Source organism: Coenobita brevimanus, chromosome 23 (assembly GCF_032717465.1).
Source record: "Coenobita brevimanus isolate Jiangsu-jjx chromosome 23, ASM3271746v2, whole genome shotgun sequence".
NCBI lineage: Eukaryota > Metazoa > Arthropoda > Malacostraca > Decapoda > Coenobitidae > Coenobita > Coenobita brevimanus.
This window is the reverse complement of record NC_136976.1, coordinates 68819285-68827607: the sequence shown is the minus strand read 5'-3', so window position 1 is coordinate 68827607 and position 8323 is coordinate 68819285.

Below are 8323 nucleotides of genomic sequence, written 5' to 3'. Positions count from 1 at the left end.
TTCTCCCTCCCTCCCCGCGGGTCGGTACGGGGGGCTGGTCCAATGACGCGGCAGGACGCTGGCATTAGTTACCCTCAGCCAATCACCGGCCATGGATACGTCTTCATTTATCGCACACAGACACCATATAGAGTGGCGCTGGGAAGGACCGCGATTGGGGTGTGGTGTGGCTAATATTGAAGTAGTAGTAGCACTAATAATAATAATAATAATAATAATAATAATAATAATAATAATGAGAAGAAGAATGACGATGATGATGGTGATGATGACTGCGATATGTAAGGATATGGTTTGCACTGACTTTCAAATATACGATAAGTAATGACATTTAAACCAATAGCGCGGTGTTAGTAGACGGTAAACAGTTTCAGAATGTCACTTAAAGGTTTCATAAATGTTTGACGAGGAAGTACATCACCATATTATTTTCAACTGCACAGCCAGGTATAAAACTTCACCTTCTGTTTCACTACACCTTTTTCACACTAAAGATATGTCCGTCACCTTCCTCCCTGTGACGCATCCTGGCGCACCTGGGCTTGAGGGATAAATTAGCCCAAACTCGTGAAATATTTGCGTAGCAGGAGAACGAGAGTGTGGCGTACGAGACGGAGAAACAGTAGCAAGAATTGAAAAAAAGATGGCAGGAGAAATTTGTTGTTTACCGTAATATCAGCGTACAGGAAGGATGGAGTGGCAGACGAGATACCTGCATTTCCTCTCCATCAGTTTCTCTCCATCATTTCTCTCCATCATTTCCCTCCATCCTTCCACTCGTCCGGTGAGAGAAGGGATGAAAAAATAATGGATCGTTAAGGTGAAGGTGGAGGATCGCTATTGTGGTGGGAGATTAAAGTTTGTGTAGTCACCCCTTCAATACGAGATATGTTAACCTTCACCCTCTTAGTAATTCGATAAGTGACGTTGGAATCTGTAGTGGTTGTGGTGGTAGTAGTAGTAATAGTAGCAGTGGTAGTAGTGCCGGGGATAGTAGTAGCAGTAGTAAGGTGGAGTCATTCACAAGAAAACCCATCTCTGCTGTTACAACACACACACACACACACACACACACACACACACACTTTTTACACGCCTGGCCGCGCCATTGGATCCTGGTGTGATGTGGGTGTGGGGGATATTTTTGCCTGTTCGACCGCTCACCTCCCCATCTCCCCACCTCCTCCCCCACGTAGCTCATAAGTTGGGGTGGATGAGATAGGCGGACGCTAGACTAGGATCACAAATTGAGGGGGTCAGCTTGGAGGAACTGTGATTAAGATTGCTAATTTTTTCAAGTCTTCCTTCCTTTCTTTTTTTTTATTTTTTTTTTTGGGGGGAAGTTTGGGTTGTGATGGTGTGTGGGTATGGGAGGGTGTGGTTAGGGAACGATGTGGGTAGGGTTGGGTGTGGGTTGTGATGGTGTGTGGGTAGGGATGGGCGTGGGTAGGGATGGGTGTGTGGGTGTATGGGTAGGGTAAGGAATGGGTTGGATTGGAAGAGTGGAGTTAAGAATGCTCCTCTCTCTCTCTCTCTCTCTCTCTCTCTCTATCTATCTATCTATCTATCTATCTATCTATCTATCTCTCTCTCTCTCTCTCTCTCTCTCTCAGGATTTTTAAGAGAATGTGTGAGGTGAGAGGGAATATGGAGTAGGATAGTAAGGATTTGTGGGATAAGGAAGAGGTTGTAGGGGGTGGGGTTAGAGACGGGAAGGGTAGGTGGGGTGGTGGGGTTAGGAATGGTAAGGGGGGATTGGTGGGGTTAGGAAGGGTAGGGAGGGTTGGTGGGGTTAGGAAGAGGTTAGAAGTGAAGCGTGTCAATGCAAGGGATGGGTTAAGTAGAGATGGGTAAGAGTAAGGAAAGGGAAGAGAGAGGGGGGTGGAGGTGAATGGTAGGGTGTGCGGCTGATGAGAAGGGATTAGGATGGCGTGAATGAATGAATGGATGGATGAATGAATGAAGTATTAATGACGGCACATCTGCGAGGGTCATGTGTAGCGGAGGGGTTGGGACGGCAGAAGGGAAGGGTGATGGGGGATGGGGTGGTGGGATGGGATTGGAATGGGAGAAAGAATTATTTAAGATTTGGGAAAATGGTAAGGAATGGGAGAGTGAGAGGGGTGATATTGAGTGGGATTGAGAGGGGTAGGAAGTCACTCTTAAAGGACTTCGATTACCTATTCCTTGCTGGACTTTTTATATCATTATTGCTAACACTAGAAAATTTACTGTTCACGTGAGAAGAATTACAGCAGTCAGAGGTCAGTGATGCACCTGGAAATGCTATGTAGGTCAGCTCAGGACGATTTTGTTCAGTATTGAGAAATCATGGCAGTTGGAGGGTGAGGATTGGTGTGTGTGTGTGTGTGTGTGTGTGTGTGTGTGTGTGTGTGTTTAAATGGGGTATGGGAGGAGGTGGGGGGCTGGGGGTAGGAAGTAAGGGAGGGGTGCAGTAGGGTAGGGGTAGCAGGAATGGGAGGGGGAAGAGGGAAAGAAACGGAGAAGGGAAGGGAGAGGGGAGTGACGAGGGGAGGGAGGGGGAGAATATGATTAGGATAAGAAGGGGGAGGGAGGAGTGGATGGGGGAGGGGAGGAGGGGAGATAAGGAAGGGGGAAATGGGGAAAGACTGCAGATAAGAGGGATAAGAAAGAGATTTTGTTTTCCCCATTTCAGCACACAAAGGATGATAAAGACCCATTGAACTCTTAACAGCGGATTTCTCTCTTCTCTCCTCTCCCCACTTTGCTCCTCACCTCCTTCCCTCCCACACTCACTTCTCCGTCACTTACTTTTTCTCTCACACACGCGCTTACTTACTCACAATCACTGACTCCTCCTGCCCTCCCTCCCTCCCTCCCTCACTCACTCACTCACTCACTCACTCACTCACCTTCATCCCTCCTACCCTTCCTCCTTCCTTCACTAACTCACTGACTCACTCACTCATTCACCCCTCCATCCCTGTCTCGCACACTCCCTCCCTCCCTCCCTCCCTCCCTCCCTCACTCACTCACTCACTCACTCACTCACTCACTCACTCACTCACTCACTCACTCACTCTCTCTTTCAGTCACTTACTCCTTCACTCCTTCTCGCGTGTATTCGTCCGGATTTTCCTCCTTCATTTTTCCTTCTTTTCTTCTCTCGCTCTTCGTTTATGACTTCATTCATTTCCTCATCTTTTCCTTCTCTTCCATGTTCTCCTTCTCTCCAGTTCCCTCCCGCCCTGCCTCATTGTTCTTCGTTTTTCCTCCTCCTCCTCCTCCTTCTCTACCTCCTCCTCCTCCTCCTCCTCCTCCTCCTCCTCTCTTAAGTCTTCCTTCAATTCTTAATTTTGTATTTGTCTCTCTTCCAAGTCTTTTTTCCCTCTTCTTTCTTCCCCATATCATTACCTCTTCCTCTTTCCCTTCCCTTTCCTTTCCTCATCCTCTTTCCTTTCCCCCTCCTTCCTCCTCTCCCTGCTTTCCCTCCTCCCTTCCCAATCTTTTCTGCATATCCCTTCTCCTCTTCTTGCCTCTCATTTCTCCCTCCCCTCCCCTCTCCCTGTTCTTCCCATCTCCCTCCCTTTTCTCCTTACCCCCTCCCCCTACATCACTTCCTCTTTGCTTTCCTCTCCACCCCACTGCCACGCATTTCTCCTTTCCTCTCTATCCTTCCATTTCTCCTCCATTCTCTCCCATCCTCCTTGCTCTCTCTCCCTTCCCCACGTACCTTCCTTCCCTTCCCCTTCCCTTCTTTCCCCATCCTTTCCTCCCTCTTCCTTCTGCGCTCCTTGCCTCCATGCCTTCCCTTTGCTTTCCCTCCCTTCCTTCCCTTTCCTTCCCTACCTATTGCTCTTTCCCCCCTTCCCTCCCTGCCCTTCCATCCCACTCCCATACACCCCGCTCTCTCTCTCTCTCTCTCTCTCTCTCTCCCCTGCCTTTCCTCCCCCTTCCTTCCCTACCTCTTCCTTCCATTCTCTCCCTTTGCTTCCTCCCCCCCCCCCGAAGATAGTCGCAAGAGATACATAATAATTTAATTTTAAAGGAGGTGGGACGCAGCTGGCCGGGGGAGGGAGGAGGAAGAGGGAGGGGAGTACAGAGGGGAAGGGGAAGGGGGAATGGGGAGGAGAGAGATATATGGTTTGAGGAAGGGGAGGGAGGAGAAAGAGATGGATGTTGAAAAGGGAGGGAGTTGGGGAGGGGATGGAGGTAGGAGTGAAACGGAGGGAGGGGTAAGAGAGGGTATGTTTTGAGGAGAAAGAGGAGGATTACACAGGATTACACAGGAAAGCAAACAGCAACAGACCTTATGGTCCTTTCGAGGCTGCTTGTTAGAGAAAACTATGACTACAAGATCTAACTCTACATGTTGAAGGATAAGGATAGGAAAGCAAGAAGGCTCCCCCCACCACCAAACCCTCCAGGAAAAAAGTGAAAAACCACCATGCAGCATGGAAAAACTGACATGGAAATTTTATAGGAAACACTGGAAAGGAAAAGTCACATTCTATAATACTTTATCTATAAGCTACCCGATAGAGTAACCTGAAAGAGAAAGTAAACAAATAAAATAATAGTTACCGCATGACATTATAAACCAGTCACATTGAGTTAATGGGAAGTCTGTGGACATAACGTGGAAGCTACACACTGCACAGTGTGGATGTTTAGGGGTGGTGCAGCAGCCTTGCCTGGCGCTTTTAAGGTAGGCAGCAGTCAATCAGGCCCTAGCTCCGTTTGCTCCACTGAGACAAGGAACTCTCCCATGTGGGACAAGTACACAAGTTTCATCCTGAAGCAGTGACCCCTGGTACATTAAACAATCCCGATGGTGGTCACTTGACTAACAGGGACCCTCAGTGATCCACAGCCCATCACAGGTCGAAAGTAAGAGTAGTGACCGTTAACTCAGGGTTATCTGTGCAGCTCCTAATCTGTGCTTATATTGCTTTCTTTGCGCTGGGGAGACTGAAAAGTATATAGGACGGGTGTCTTAGATAAAAGGGGACTGCACAGTGCAGTGTGGATGTGCAATGCACAGAGTGGATGTTTAGGGTGGTGCGGCAACCTTCCCTGGCGCTTTTTAGGTAGGCAGCAGTCAATCAGGCAATAGCTCCGTTCACTCCACTGAGACAAGGAACTCTCCCATGTGGGACAGTACACAAGTTTCATCCTGAAGCAGTGACCCCTGGTACATTAAAAAATCCCGATGGTGGTCACTTGACTAACAGGGACCCTCAGTGATCCACAGCCCATCACAGGTCGAAAGTAAGAGTGGTGACCGTTAACTCAGGGTTATCTGTGCAGATCCTAATCTGTGCTTATATTGCTTTGTTTGCACCGAATAAATTGAAAATGTATAATATCGTGACGCAACACTATGTACGGGTACATTGTTTACGGGGTGTCTTGTAGACTAAGGGGGCATGAACTTCCATGTACCGTAGCTATAAAAGCAAGTTATTCGGACAGAAAAAGAGTCAGCTGAGGATTTTCGTGCAAATACTTGTCTAATTTGTTTTTGAATGTCTCAATTGAGATACTGTTCACGGTATCTGAGGGTAATCTGTTCCAGATATTTACAACTCTGTTAAAGAAGAAGTATTTTGCTTCGTGGGATTGGAATCGTTTTCCCATGATTTTGCAGCCATTACTTCTGGTTTGACTCGACCGGTCTATATCAAAATATTTATTCATGTCTAAGTTGTCATATCCCTTCATGATTTTGAAAACTTCAATAAGGTCCCCTCTTAACCTGCGCTTCGTTAGGCTAAATAATTTAAGTTCTTCAAGGCGTTCCTCATATGGTTTGTTTCTAAGTCGTGGTACCATTTTTGTGATTCTTCGCTGAATTTTTCTAATTTTTCAATGTCCTTTCTAGTACGGAGACCAGAATTGCACACAATACTCAAGATGGGGGCGCACTAGCGAGTTGTACAAGGCAAGTATGACTTTTTCCGATTTAAACTCGAAAGTTCTTCCAATAAAACCCACTAGCTTGTTTGCAATTTTTACCGCATCGGTACACTGCTTGCTTGGTTTTAGGTCATTTGATATTATCACACCAAGATCCTTTTTCACTGTCTGTACTTGATAACTGAATATTGTTCATTTTGTAATTTGCATGGACATTGTTACTTCCAATATGAAGTACTTTTACATTTTTCTGTGTTGAATTTCATTTGCCATTTTTCTGCCCAGCTTGCTAAAGTATTAAGGTCATTTTGTAACTGCTGCCACTGTAATTTTGAAGTGACTTTACTGGTTATTTTAGTATCATCTGCAAATTTGGATACTTTACAATTTAGACCCTCATCAATGTCATTTATATAGATAATAAAAAGTATCGGTCCAAGTACTGAGCCTTGGGGCACGCCGCTGATCACATTACGCCATTTGGATTCCTTTCCGTTTATCACAACTCGCTGTTTTCGGTCTGACAGCCAGTCTTGTAACCATTTTAGCGTCTTTCCTTTTATTCCATGTGCTTCTATTTTTCTCATGAGACGCTTGTGAGGGACAGTGTCAAATGCTTTCTGAAAGTCGAGGTAAATTATATCTACTGCTCTTGAGTCATCGTATGATTTGTAAACATCATGGAAGAAGTCCAGTAGGTTAGTTAAGCATGAACGACGATGTCTGAATCCATGTTGCGAGTCTTTAATTATATTATTTTCTTCTAGATAATTAACTATTTTATCTCTTATGATTTTTTCCATTAACTTGCACACTACTGAGGAGGAGGAGGAGGAGGAGGAGGAGGAGGAGGAAGAAGAAAATATGAAGAGGGTGGGAGGTGTTGAGGGAGAAGAAGAGGGAGTGGTCATGAAAGAGGAGGGAGGAATATTTTGAGGAGAGGGAGGGAAGAGGAAAGGCAAGGCAGGGAGAGGGGAAGGAAGGAGGAGGTGAGGTGATAAAGGGAAGGTAAGGGTGGGAGTAGGGAAGGGAAAGGGTAGGTGAAGGGGTGGGGAAGGATGGGGGTGATGGAAGGGAAGGGGAAGGGGAAGGGGAAGGGTGGGGGTAGTGGAAGGAAAGGGGAAGGGTTGGGGAAGTGGAAGAGAAAGGGAAGGGGAAGGGTAGGGGTAGTGGAAGGGAAAGGGAAGGGGGAGGAAGGGTCTGGTGGAGGTGAAGGGAAGGGAAAAGGAAGAGTAATTTAGAGATGAAGGTAAGGAAAGTGGAAAGAACGAATGGACTGAGAGAGAGAGAGAGAGAGAGAATTAAACTGATGAGAGTATGTTGGTGCCCAGTGTGTGTGTGTGTGTGTGTGTGTGTGTGTGTGTGTGTGTGTGTGTGTGTGCGCGCAGGGAGACATATGGCCGAGAAAAAGCATATGGTGTTTTGGATAAGAGAGAGAGAGAGAGAGACAGACAGACAGACAGACAGACAGACAGACAGAAACACCACCAATACTGCACCTTATCCCCCCATCCTCCCCCACCCTCACCACACTACCCCCACCCCCCTTCTCCCCCAACTAAAGCTGTTAATATTGCATCTATGTGGTTAGTGATGTAGTGGTGATGTTTGTGATGTAGTATTGATGTAGTTAGTGATGTAGTGGTGATGTAGTGGTGATATGGTTAGTGATGTAGTGGTGATGTTAGTGATGCAGTGGTGATGTGGTTAGTGATGTGGTGATGTGATGATGTAGTGGTGATAAGGTGAGTGAGGTACCGCAGTGGTGATGTGGTTAATGATGTAGTTATGATTCCTTGTCGTCTGCACCGCCATCATCGTCACAGTTCATGAAGTGTCCATTTTCTTTACTACAAGCCCCGTTTTCTAAGTGGCAGGGGGACCAAAAAAAAAGCCATCCCTCGGATCTAAACCCCAGTGCGCCCCATCCGTTTGAAGCGCCGTAACCCACTAGACCACTGGACGTCGAGGAGTTATATTTTATTATTTTTATTGCGTTTTTTTTTTTTTTAAGCCGTGGAGAGACGTGGAGAGACTTTTCGAAATAGAGAGATTAGATGCTGATTTCACTGGGCCCTTCAGTATGAGAGAGAGAGAGAGAGAGAGAGATGAGAAGCAGTTCAGTTTTTATGCCTACTTAGCTGTACATTTTTGTATTATTATTATTATTATTATTATTATTATTATTATTATTATTATTATTATTATTGTTATTATTATTCTGTACTTAACCAAACTGTCTCTCTTTCGCAGGTATGTTGCTCCACACGTGGTTATCACTCGACGGAACGGGGCAAGGGGTGAGTTACATAGACCACACAGACCTTACCCACCGACATGTTGCCTAGATACACAGACCGCACAGACCTAATGCACCGAAACTTTGCCTAGATACACAGACCGCACAGACCTAACCCAAAGA